This window comes from Crotalus tigris, unplaced genomic scaffold, assembly GCF_016545835.1.
Source record: "Crotalus tigris isolate CLP2741 ecotype Arizona unplaced genomic scaffold, ASM1654583v1 scf7180000020347.5012614909:4044961, whole genome shotgun sequence".
NCBI classification, from domain to species: Eukaryota; Metazoa; Chordata; class Lepidosauria; order Squamata; family Viperidae; genus Crotalus; species Crotalus tigris.
The window spans coordinates 289,367-302,527 of NW_024097978.1; the positions used below are offsets into that span (position 1 = coordinate 289,367).

The 13,161-nt window shown below is 40.3% G+C and overlaps 1 protein-coding gene across 10 annotated transcripts in view; it reads right to left on the reverse strand.

Annotated features, from left to right (window-relative positions):
* The window catches only part of PHC1 (polyhomeotic homolog 1), a 155,943-nt gene extending 143,643 nt beyond the window's left edge, over positions 1–12,300 (reverse strand). For 9 of the 10 annotated variants that reach the window (XM_039366533.1, XM_039366534.1, XM_039366532.1 and 6 more), the window contains exon 1: positions 12,021–12,300. The gene's annotated coding sequence lies outside the window, so the exon portion shown is untranslated. Of the gene's footprint in view, positions 1–5,990; positions 6,062–12,020 lie in introns of all 10 variants that reach the window. The other variant, XM_039366529.1, reaches the window with a different exon arrangement.
* Positions 12,301–13,161: the final 861 nt, after the last annotated feature.

Sequence of the window (13,161 nt, forward strand, 5' to 3'; positions counted from 1 at the left end):
AATTACCTCCCATAAGTCCAATGAAATCGGTTCCTGAATATTCTGGGCCCATTTCATCATACAATCTTTTACTAACTCTGTTTCCGAATCCAATTTTATTAACTCATTGTAAATTCTTTTAATATGGGCATGTTTCTGATCCTTAATCTGAATTACCAAATTTTCATCTACTAGAGTAATTCCAACTTTCTTATCTAAAGTCCACCTCTGCACTATTTGCAAATATTAAAACCACAATTGTAAAATATTTTCTTGCCTTAACACATCTGAAGACTTTAGTTGCCAATCAGTACCCGACCAAATAAGTAACTCTTTGTACGAAATGTTATCAAAATTCACCCCCTTAGAGAACCCCTGAATTGCTTGTCCAGGAATCCCAATAGGTATTTTATAATTTAACTTATAATAATATTTCTTCCAAACTCGAAGTAAAGCATATCTTAAAATATGTGACTTAAAGACCAAATCTACTTTCTTATCAAAAATTAAATATGCATGCCAACCATATAATAAATCCCACCCTTCAAGAACATCTTTATTTGTTAAATTAAGCCAGTCACTTACTAAAGTTAAAGTGGCCGCATCATAATATAATTTCAAATTAGGTGCTTTAAGTCCACCTCTTTCTCGAGCATCTTGTAAAATCTTAAATTTTACCCTTGGTTTCTTCCCACCCCAAATAAATTTATTAATACCCTTCTGCCATTCATCCAAATTAGCATCCTTCTTTAAAATAGGTATCTTCTGAAACAAAAAAAGAAACTTTGGTAGGACATTCATTTTTACTACTGAAATTCTCCCCAGTAACGATAGTTGCAGTTTTTGCCAATCATTTAAATCTTTTTGAACTTTAACTCATAAGCGTTCATAATTGTTCTTATACAATTTTCCATTAGATGTTGTAATATATACTCCTAAATACTTAACCTTATTAACTACTTCATAACCTGTTGCTTCAGCTATAAAATCTTTTCCCTTCATAGACATATTTTTCAATAATATTTTAGTTTTATTCTTATTCACCTTAAAACCAGAGACCTGTCCATACTGTGCTAAAATTTCAACCAAATCTTTGACCGAATCTGTTGGATGGGATAACGTCACAACCAAATTATCAGCAAAAGCTCTCAGCCTGTAATCAATCTTACTTATTTTTATTCCTTTTAATCTAGATGAATCTCGAATTTTAGTAAGTAAAATCTCCATTGTTAATACAAATAACAAGGGGGATAAAGGACAACCCTGTCTTGTACCTTTTCCTATTTTAAATACGTCTGTTAATCCCCCATTAATTATAATTTGTGCCGATTGTTGCTGATATATGGCCTTGAGAGCACACAAAAATTTATCTCCAAAATTCATTCCTTCTACGACTTTCAATAGAAATTTCCAATCTAATTGATCAAAAGCTTTCTCAGCATCTATAAATATTAAAGCAGCAGGGATTTGGTTGTTCTTATCCAAATACTCTATTCAATTGACAATTTGTCTTTCATTATTTTTCATATATCTTCCCATTATAAATCCAGATTGGTCAGTATGAATCAGTTGTTTCAAAACCTGCATTAATCTATTTGCCAATATCTTTGCAAAAATCTTATAATCTGTATTTAAAAGAGATATAGGCTTGTAATTTCTAGGTTGGGACAGATCCTGGTCTTCCTTTGGAATCAATAATATGAAGGCCGTTCTCCAAGATGGAGGTAATTCTGCTCCGGACAAGATATCATTAAAAAGTTCCTTTAATGGTTCAAGTTATTATTGTTATGACTAGCTAGACTCTCATCCCTATTTCCCCTCCCAGCATCAACTACTTCTAAAAGCAATAGAGAAAATGGCTGCATTTCCATCTGTTGTCAAAGCAAGAACATCCAATGTTAGCAGCGTTGACATCCGGCCCCCTTACAAAAAGGACAAATCCTATAATGCAAACATCATAGGTTAAGGGTTGCCTCTAGGTTTGCTGGGTGTTTCTTATAGAATCTACTAATGAGTATGTCAGTTTTTACATCGCTAGATTTCACTCAGGTGGATTCAGACAACAGATACCCCTTCCATTGCACTAAGTACTGCAATTTCCCTCTAAAAATTCTAGAATCAAGAATACACTTCACTTCATAGTGAGTCTGTCTTGCTACTATGAGAGGTCCAGGTGCCTTCTTAGGGGGAGGTCTTAAGGTGGAATCCTGAAAAGGTTTCAGCAGATTACAATGAAATACAGGATGAAATTTTCCTAAGAGTCTGGGAAGTTTTAGTTCTACCGTGACCAGGTTAATAATCTTTACAGTGGTGAAGGGTCCTAAGTACTTTGGTCCTACCTTCTTACTAGGTAACTTTAGCCGTAAATATTTTGTGGACAAATAAACCTTTTCCCCAACTTGGAATGTCCTTTGAAGAGCCCTTTTTTATCTGCCTCTTTTTTATATGTCTCGGAAGCCTTTTTTAAAGCAGTTTTCGTGGTTTTCCAGACTTCTTCCCACCCCCTCACCCATTGATCAAGAGTTTGGGAAGCGAAGGGTCCCTGAGGATATTCAGGTATTGGGCTGAACTCTTTCCCTTTAAAAGGTGTGAAACCGGTGTTGCTATGAACAGAGTTATTGTAAGCCACCTCTCAGAAAGGGAGGAGGACAGTCCAGTTTGTTTGTTGATAATCCACATAGCATTGGAGATATTGTTCCACCATTGAGTTTGCAGATTCAGCCACCACATTGATAGACGGGTGAAAGGCTGACGATAGTCCTTGAGATGAGCCAATTAGTTTAAGAAAACTCCTCTAAAACCTAGCAGTAAACTGCACCCTCCTGTCAGATTATTCATTTTGGTGTGTCATGCAGTCTGTAGATGTGTTTCAGAAACATCTTGGTTAGTTGCTGGGCGGAAGGGAATTGTTTGCAGGCAATAAAGTGAGCTTGCTTTGAAAACAGATCTATCACAGTCCAGATGACCGTATTTCCCCTACTTTCAGGTAGGCTACTATAAAATCCATAACAATTTCTTCCCATGGTTGGGAAAGGTCCGCCACCGGTTGTAATAACCCAAGGGGTTTCCCTGGAATTCTTTTCATGGTAGCACATACAACATAACTCCGGACATAGTTTTCCACATTCCATTTCCATCCCAGTCACCAAAATTGCTGCCAGATGAGATGTAGTGTTTTTAAATATCCAAAGTGCCCAGCCTGTTTTACATCACGGCCGTGTCGGAGAGTGTTAAGACAGAGGGTCTTGGGCAAGTACAGCTTTCCCCCTTTGTAAGCCAAACCATCCCTGCATCTTAGGGAGGTTTGATTGTCCTTGAACCATTGGTCGGTGAGGAGCTCTTGCTTTATTTTCTTTGCCCCAGGGTCATCGGGGTTTGGGTCTCTCAAAGGTGGGACTCTGCACAGCATGAGTTGAGAAGCAGTTTGTGGAATGAAGATAATTGCTTCAGTAACCTCTTCACGCTGGCTCTTGTCCTGGGGCAGTCTGGATAAACTTTCCTTTTTATTTAGGTCTACACTTATTGCTTTGGTCCCCATAACAACTTCGCACCTGAGGATTGGATGAAATCAAACCGGACTTTTGGCCATTGGGGCAGGGTTTTTAATGTAACATTTTGCATGGGAAAATGCTAAATCTTGCTTTGCTTTCTTGCTGTCACTGTCTCTCAATAAAAGTTCCTTGTGACATGATGCTGTCTCAAGAGTTCTTCTTTCTTGGGAGGACTAGCTGAGGCAAGACTTTACAGAAGGTCTGTCCAGTTCACAAGTTGCCTGCCTGGGTCTCCGCAACCATAGGGCACCTTTTGTATAGCTTCCTACATCCTTGGACCTCCTCCTCCCCATCATGCCTCACTCCACTTTGTTCCAATAAGCGGCCAATTCAGCACACAGCCTTTCTTAATATAAAGGCCATCATGCCCTTCCAGAAGCGGATGCCATTTTAGACGTTCCCAAATGGTGACTGCTTCTGGGAGAATGTGGCCACATGAGAGATCAGCCACTTCTTTCCAAAAGGTGATGTTGCCATGGGTCCATATGAAGTGTAGCATACAGAGTATATAAATAATATATTAATAAATTACACAAACAAATTACTATTCCTGGGATCTATCAAGTCAAACTTGAATAAACCAAAATAGGTAGAGATCAACAGAATAATAGTGGCTGAATCTCATGAACCCAATTCTAAATAAACTGCAACTATATACAACATGTATCCACAGTTTTCCAGGTATTGTACTACAACTTTGTTGTCAATTGTTTTAGAATTACAGATAGTCCTAAAGTTACAAATGTAATGGAGCCTGCCCATTCCATTTGTAACTAGAAAATTTGTGGGAGTGAATCTCATTCCTTGAACGAGATTCACTTCCTGCTTTCGCCCACGCATTTGCTAATTGAATGAATGGGGAAGGCCATGGAGGGACTAGTGATGGAACAGGCCCCCAAGGCTTCCCCGACCTACTAAGAGAACTCATGCTTCCCCCTCCCTTCCTGCCACGCTGGTCTCACCTTGAAAAGATCCATTTCCTCTCTGCCGCAGTTCCTACCACCCGGATCTGAGGCTGGGGGATGCTTCTATGTGCCTCCAGAGGCCAGATCTGGTTGTAGGAGGCCTTTTCCATGCCACTGCTGCCCGGAAGTGAGGCTGGGGATTCCTACGCATGCCTCCGGAGGCCTGATCCAGGTGTTCAATGCCTTTTCCAGGCCACTGCCAACCGAATTTGAGGGTGGGGGATGTTTCTGCGTGCCTCCAGAGGCCCATTTCCAGGTGGCAGCAGCCTGGAAAAGGTCTCTGATACCCAGATTGGGCCTCGAGGGCCACAGATACATCTCCCACCCTCAGATCTGGGTGGCAACAGCCTGGAACAGGCCTCCAACTCCTCGATCCAGCCTCCAGGATGGAAGCGTTCCCCCCCCCGGCTTCGGTTCCATTCTCTGTTGCAGAGAACAGAAGCCTAAAGTACCATGAGATGACGCAAGTTCAGTAGCATTAGATCTCACGCCACTGATCTCGTGTGATCTTGCATTACTTCAGGCCAAGAAAGTGAAGAATCTCGATCTTCACAAGGTGAGTATTGAAGGCCTATTGCTAGGGAGAGGTGAGGAAGGGGGAGGGAGGGAATAACTAGGGTGAATGTTGCAGTGCCACTGCGGTCATTCGTAAGAGTGAATGAATGCCGTGGTGCGGCAATGTTCGTAATTTCGGGACTTGCTCGTAAGCACTAAGGGGTGCTTATCATGTAACTTCAAACATTCATTAAGGGAACGTTCGCAAGTCGGGGATTACCTGTATTTCATTTCTCTTCAATTTAGACTTCAGCCTACATTATTAATGCATGTAATAATAAAGTTGGGCTTCTAATCAGAAATTCATAGAATTGCAGTCCCAAAGGTGCTTTTTCAAGAGGTAACTGGACTTTCTTGTTTTTCTTTGAAGACATTTCGCTTCTCATCCAAGAAGCTTTTTCAGCTCTGACTGAAGCTGACTGAGCTTAAGAAGCTTCTTGGATGAGAAGCAAAACGTCTTTAAAGAAAAACAAGAAAGTCCAGTTGCCTCTTAAAAACCACCTTTGGGTTAACCATGACCTGGATGACTTAGAATCTCCATAGACACAGGATTGCAGGCACATTAACAGGAGTAATTTTTTTCCAGATTTTCATTGAGACAAAAGACAAAAAAAGAACAAAAACTGGCCATTTCAAGTAACATTGTTTGACTTCAAATTTTCTCAGTACTGTGATTTACCTGCTGTTTTCTAGCTTGTGAATTACTTGCTTTTTACAGCTTGTAAAAAGCAAGCAGGGGCTGATTACACCCTGCAGACATTGGCAGAAACTGAATTGAATAAGGAGAAAGTGAAATGTTTGGGAGAACATTTATTTAAGCATTTGGTCAGGAATCATTTTGGGTTCTGCAGTCTTTCTGGAGATGATTAAAATGGCTATTCCTGATCAGTCACGTTATTTCTCATAGAAGTTTTATTTTTATTTTTTTTAAAAAGGTTACCTTGGCCAATTTTCTGTAGATTGAATGGCAACTAGCAGCTATTAGGCTATCATATCATCTGCATCTGTGGCCTTGAGAAAAAAGCAAGAAAGCAAGAAGCTTGTTTTGTATTTCAATTATTTCTATATAACAGAACATTTGAAACATTTCAGTATTATCCCATAAATCAGTGTTTCTCAACCTTGACAATTTTAAGGCATGTGGACTTCAACTCCCAGAATTCCACAGCCAGCATTGCTGGCTGTGGAATTCTGGGAGTTGAAGTCCACATGCCTTAAAATTGTCAAGGTTGAGAAACACTGCCATAAATGGAATGAAGCTCTTTTTCCCCAAATAAGAAACAAAATATATTATTCATTTCATGCATACTCGTATTGAAATTACTTATTTATGGGATGCAATGTAATTACGACTAAATGTAATTACGACTAAATGTAATTACAGAGTTGCATTTGTTAATAAAAGTTAAGATTAAAGTATAATTCAATAAAATATATTTTTGAAGCGAAATGTACATTTTAAAAATTAATAATGTTTTAATGCAAGTGGTCTATCTGACTTTTGAGGTAATTCAGAATTAATTATATTACTAAAAATTATTTCATTCTTTTCTCCCAAGAACATTCTAAAGTTACAAAAATGTACTAGTGATTTTCAATAGTCTACCATATCTATCAGTGTCTGGATATGATAGGTAGTAGGCAATTCCATTTCCAATTCCCATGCATGGCTCAACATTTCCTTCAGAGACTGAGAGACCCTTTGGAGTGATTTTTGGAGTTGCAGAGTAGAAGAAGAAGGTCCATACATAATGCTGAACCTCAGCAGTTTAATATAAAATATTAATGTTTATTTATTAAAGATCAATATGAAAATCAATTGCTACTGCATTAATTATTTTTAATGAAAGTAGAAATCCTTTTTTAAAAAATGTTGATATTAAACATTAAAAAATAATGACTTTTTGACATTGCACTCCATGGAATGACTTTTCCCTTACCAAAGGGAAGGTCCACAGCTATAAAGCCATACAAAAAAATCTTACTTTAGTGGCTCTAGATTCACCAGACTTTGCATATATAACACACCAAATTTCTTTGGAGATTTTACATCATTTGCAGAACAATATCATGTCAATTTTCTTAAGGGTGTCTTTATGCAAATAATGTAGATTATGTTACTTATATTATTTGAATATAATAATACAAATTATGTAAACTACAGTGATGAGTAAAATTTCATATTTAACAACAGTTGTGATTAATAGATCCTTTCTCTAAATAACAAGGTAAAACAAGACTTCAATGTGAAAAATATAAATACATTTTATATAAAAATACATATACGTATAATCATAGTATACTGAAAAAATATCTAAGAGGGAAACACCATTTTACAGGGACTCAACTGCAAGTTTCATTTTTAAAATTCCGATTATTTCATTCATTTTTGTGTTTTACTACTGAATTGTTATGAAATTATCTATCTATACATAGTCCAAGTATAAATATTTCTGGATAGAAAGATCACAATGTGCAAGATCCTATCTGATTTGATTTTTCTAGGATGAGTTATAATCATCAAACAAAGAGAGAGGATTCCTAAAGGATTTGCTTCAGTCAAACTTGGATTCTAAAAAAGGCAGATAGGATAAAGATGGATGCCCTTGAACTGTGGTGCTGGAGGCAACTATTTCACATCCCATGGATTGCAAAAATAACAAAGAAATCCTAGACCGAACCTCACAAAAAATATAATTTGAAGTCAAGATTTCCAGAGCCATACTTTGGTCATGTCATGAGAGCTGACTCACTCGAAAAATCGAACAGGCTGGGAGTGATCAGCAGAAAAAGGAGAAGGGGCTGCCCTAGTACCTGCTGGCTGGACACTATAAAGAATGACACTGGGATAACCGTGGCGGATCTGAAGGAGGTGATGCAAAACAGAGGGGCATGGAGAGTGCCAAGGGTCAAATTTTCTTTATTTTTTAATATTTTTACTATATATTGTGGGGCTGCATTACTAGTTGTCTATGGTCTCATGTGGCCCGTGGGTCACATATTGGACATACCTGGACTAGATGAACCAAAAGCTAATCCAGATAAGAGGGAAATGGCATAAGAGTGGAGCAATCTGCCTAGGGTATCAGAGTTCACCCTATTCTAGGGAAGACAGCATTTTCCTTGAAAAATAAAGTATCCAGTTTCCCATCTTCCCTTTTTAGGGAAAGTGGTAGAAAAGGTTGTTGCTTGGCAGCTTCAGAGGGCCCTGCATGAAACAGATTATGTAGTTCTTTTTCAGTCAGGATTCAGGCCCAGTTATGGGATAGAAACAGCATTTGTTGCACTTGTTGATGATCTCTGGTTAAGTGTGGGATGGGGTATTGTAATCATTCTTTTCTCGTTGACCTCTCAGCTGTTTTCAATACCATCAACCATGGTATCCCTTTGGGCACTTATGGGGTTTGAGCCTGGGCAGCATTGCTGTGCTGATTTGGCTCCTTTCTCCAAGGTCAGTCCCAATCAGTGGTGATAGGCAGTGAAAGATCTAGCCCATGGCTGCTCTTTTGTGGCATGCTGCAGGGCTTGGTATTCCTTTTTAACATCTACATGAAGCTGCCAGATGAAATCATCTGCCACCACAAGATGAGGTATCTAATGATGCTAATGATACTCAACTTTAATCTCCATCCCTGGTGATCCAAGTAATGTAGCTACCCTCTCATGGTGCCAGGAGACTATGAGGGGGACAACAGGCTTCAGCTGAATCCTGGCAAAATCGAATAGCTTTGGGTACATGGAGCTTCAGGATCTGGGACTCTTAACATCTTTAGTTCTGGATGGGATTACACTGGGGTTTCTCCTGGACTCACAACCCCTGCTCAAAGAGCAGGTGGTAGTCAAGGCTAGGAAAGCCTTTCCACTTCATTTTGTGCACCAGTTGCGTCTTTTCCTAGATCGGGAATCCCTGCACTCAGTCATTCAAGCCCTGGTCACCTTATGTCTGGACTACTGCAATGCACTCTTCATGAAGAGCAATCAGAGGCTATAATTGGTGCAGTGTGCAGTAGCACAGGCAATTTGAAGGGGGCCCTAGATTGGCCCATGTTGTATCACTGTTATGCGAGCTGCACTGGCTGCCAGTTGGATTCTGCGTGCAATTCAAGGTCTTGGTTATCACCTTTAAAACCCAGCATGGCATGGGTCCAGGCTATCTAAGAAGAGTCCATGACAATTCACCACAGCCAACTTGCCACAGCCAACTTGCTACAGCCAATTCATTGTGGGACAACTTGCCACAGCCAACTCACCGCAAGACAACTCACTGTGGGACAAGAATTACAATTATCAAAGAAATAATGGAATAGAATCATTAAAGAAAGGATGCAAAAGGAGGGACAGAATGAAATGTGAAGTGCAAAAATTAAAATATCTTTTTATTTATTTTAAATAATTAAATAAAATTGTTAAAACTGTCCTGCAGTAAGTTGTCCCATGGCAAGGTGGCCACAGTGAGTTGGCTGTGGCAAGTTGTCCCTTTCTGATCTGAGAAACCACCTCACAACAATGGGACTGCCCCCCCCTACCCCGCCAGCAGAAGGGCAAGTTATAGGCCCTGTCGCTCAGAAGATTTTAGCTAGCAAGGTCCGGAAGAGCTTTTTCTGCCATAATTCTTTGGAACATCTTGCCCCTTCCTTAAGACTATTCTGAAGTGCTTTATAATAATTTGCTAATTTGACAAGATACTACCAGATTATTTTTTATTGTTGAGATACCAGCTATAATTATTTCTGGGCCAAAGACAAACTGGCAACACTCAAATTTTCTTAACTTGTTTGCTGCAAAATGTTGAATTAGGTTATCTTCAGAAATAACTCCAAAACTTGAACTAGTTCAAAATACATTATAGTGCTATTAAGACTTAATCATAACACAATGTGTTTACAAACCTATAATTATCAGCAAACCAAAGTAAATTATTTTAAAGTTTATACAACTTGCCTCTGCCAAGCACATTAGTGCAAAATTCTTTTTCTGGAAAAAAAGAGTTACAGTATCTAGAGCAGTGGTTCTCAACCTATGGGTCGTGACCCCATTTGGGGTCGATCGACCATTTCACGGGGTGGCCAAGCAAGGCTGTCCGCCATTTTTTCCCCCTTTTCCAGCGGGTGCCTTACCTCCCTTGGGCTGGGCCAGCTGGTGGCCCAGCCGGTGGTTGGCCTGCTCCGTCTCTGCCACTTGCCAGCTACACCTTGGCCGGCGCAGGGGGCAGCACCATGCATGTGCAGCGCTCCCGGGCAGGGAAAGTCCTCGACTTATGACCGGTTGGGTAGTCCTCGACTTACAACCGGTTGGGGGTCGCGGCATTAAAAAGGTTGAGAACCACTGATCTAGAGTTTGAGTGCTATGCCCAAACAAAAGCCAAGCTTCTAAATATTAGTTAATTTAACTTTAAAATCTTATCTTTAGTAACAACTTTAGTAACAATTTTTGGAGGCCTCTGAGAATCATACTCGAGTTTTTAGAGCCTACATGTGACCCTGGGTTTCAGCAACTCAGCAATAAAGTGATATTCGCATCATTCTTTCCGAGCACCTTATACACAATATTAGTTCACCTTTTAATGGTGTTTTAAAAATGTACTACTTTTTGTCTCTCTCTCCCCCCCACCTGAAAATTCTAACCCCTAACCGGGGGAGGGGGGAGAACAAATTTTCAAGCACAATCCTAAACATTTATAGGGATCGTGCTCTCTGCACTGACTCATGTCAATGTAAAGTTAAAAATTTCAAAAATATTGCAAAATTAGCTCAGGTACTCTGGCAGACATTAAAAGTCATTTCTGCAAGCAAATGGTGCTGATGGCTATTATTTGGAGAACCTTTTCTTAAGGCAACTGTATTCATTGTATTTTCTCTACTGAAAGTTATAATAAAGGAATTGAACCTCATTAAATTAAACAATTGTTAGAAGCAGGGGAAATAAATTTTGAAAGAAATAACGTAATTCCCCCATGCCTTCTGAATCAATCTTCAACTCCCTGCATTTCCATTCTCCTTAAAAGGATGAATCTTTGTCAACTGATTTTGACACAATTTTAAGTTTAAGTTTAAGGAGCTAATGTTTCTTTCTCCAAGAAAAAAAATTAGAACTTGTTTTAATTAGGACAAATCCTAAGGAAAGAACAGGTAACAGAAGAACAGAGTTAGAAGGGATCTTGGAAGTCTTCTAGCCCAATCTCCTGCTCAAGCAGGAACCTCCAATGATGGAACACCCACAACTGCTGAAGACAAGTTGTTTCACTGATTAATTGTTCTCACTGCCAGGAAATTTCTCCTTAGTTCTAAACTGGATGTCTAGATACTAGAGGTGAATTATGTTTTAACTTTTATTTTTAGACTGATGCATTTCTTAATACCTTTTATCTGCCATTTATCCATCCCCAATAACATCTTGAATTTCTGAATGGAATAAATTTAGATTTTGGAAGTTTATTTGCCAGCTCCAGAGTTAACTCCCTTGACTTTTGATGCTTTCAATCAGTAAGAATCTAAATGAATCTTATTCTACAGAAGAAACGGGTCAGATGCTTTTCGGCAGTTAATCAGAAAGCGACAGACTTCTTCTCTAGGTTCCAAAAAGGATTTTTAATAGATAGTAGAGCAGAGTAGGACCAGGTAGAGTGCTAAAGCCTTCATTCTGCGAAAACTACTGAAAGCTTTGTTTATAAGAATGTCTTAGAGATTGTGCAGGTAAAATATTAACGCGGGAAACACGTGTTTCAAGTGCAACTATCACAGAAACCAGGCACGTCTAGAGCGAGACAGAGTAAACAATTGACCCGGGATACCGCTACTCATTGCGTGAGCAATCAAGAGACCGGTGAAAAAAAACAAGACAACGAACAATAAGCTCAGTAACAAAAAATGGTCCGAAACTGCATGGGGCGAAAAGAGGAGCGGGAACCACAATGGCTGCAGGAGGGAAAGTAACCTGCAGGTGTGGTCCTGGTCGGGAAGCACTTCCTTACCTCCGATTCCAGCTAGGCCTAGCGTTTACCCCAAAGGGGGCGCGCCAACGACCCAGACCAGCCCTCCCAGCGACGGGGGGGGGCGGAGCCGGGATCCGGCGGCGGCCGCGAAGAAACCCAGGCAGGAGGGGAGGGGCCCAAAGGGCTGCCACCGCGCCCCCTCGGCAGATCGCCTTCCCCGAAGTCAACGCCGCTTCCAGATATAAACCGACTGGTTCCGCCGAATGTTTAATTTCCTTAGCTCAGACTTCCCCCTCCTTGTCGTCCCGTTGACCTACTTCCGGCCAGAGGGGGCGCCAAAAGGCAGCTCTTCCGGAGCACATGACTTACCTTCGCCTTGACTAGCGAGGTTTGCAGTTGCCATGGTGATGGGGAGCGGGCTCTCGAAGTCGATCCTCGTTGGTATTGGGCGGGTCTTGATTTCGATTGCAGGCAGCGTGAGCTGTCGGTTTTCTCCTCGTGACGGTTAGGAGTTCAAGGGATAAAGCTTAGAAGGATGTTTTTACTTAACTTGTTGAATTTCTCCGAAGGATTCATGAGCCTCAAAGAAAGTAAGGAAGGGAGGCGAACAGGAATGGTCCTACTAAACCACTGTTCCAAGGAAAAGCGGGAAGCACACGTGGTTTGGACGAAGATGTCAAAGTGGGGACTAGAGGGAAATGCTAAATTCATGCACATTTAGTATTTTGAAAGGGACCTCGGAGGCCTTCTAGTCAACATTACCGAAAATCGTTCAGAAATAATAAATGAACTGAGGGAAGTCAGCTCCCCAGAGAAAGAAATATTAAAAGGGCAGAAAAATATATTTCCTCAAAAGGATTTTAAAAAGCAGAAACCAACCCTGCCCCCAAGTCTCTCTGTCCCAAGCAGAAGCCAGTCCTATACAAATGCAGATGTAAACCATCAGAAAGGCCCCAGCTAGGAGATCAAGAAGACAAAGACCTAAAATCTGCATATCCCACTTGAGACAGGACATGGTAGGATTAACCTACCATCAAGAATACTAGAAAGGTACACCCAGGCTTAGGTCAGAATATGTGACACAGGAAATACAAAGCCTCAATACAGGAACAGGAAACTATTCCAAACAAAAGGCTAGAGGGTATAGAAACCTACTATCTATGTGCTTGCTCACTCCTTC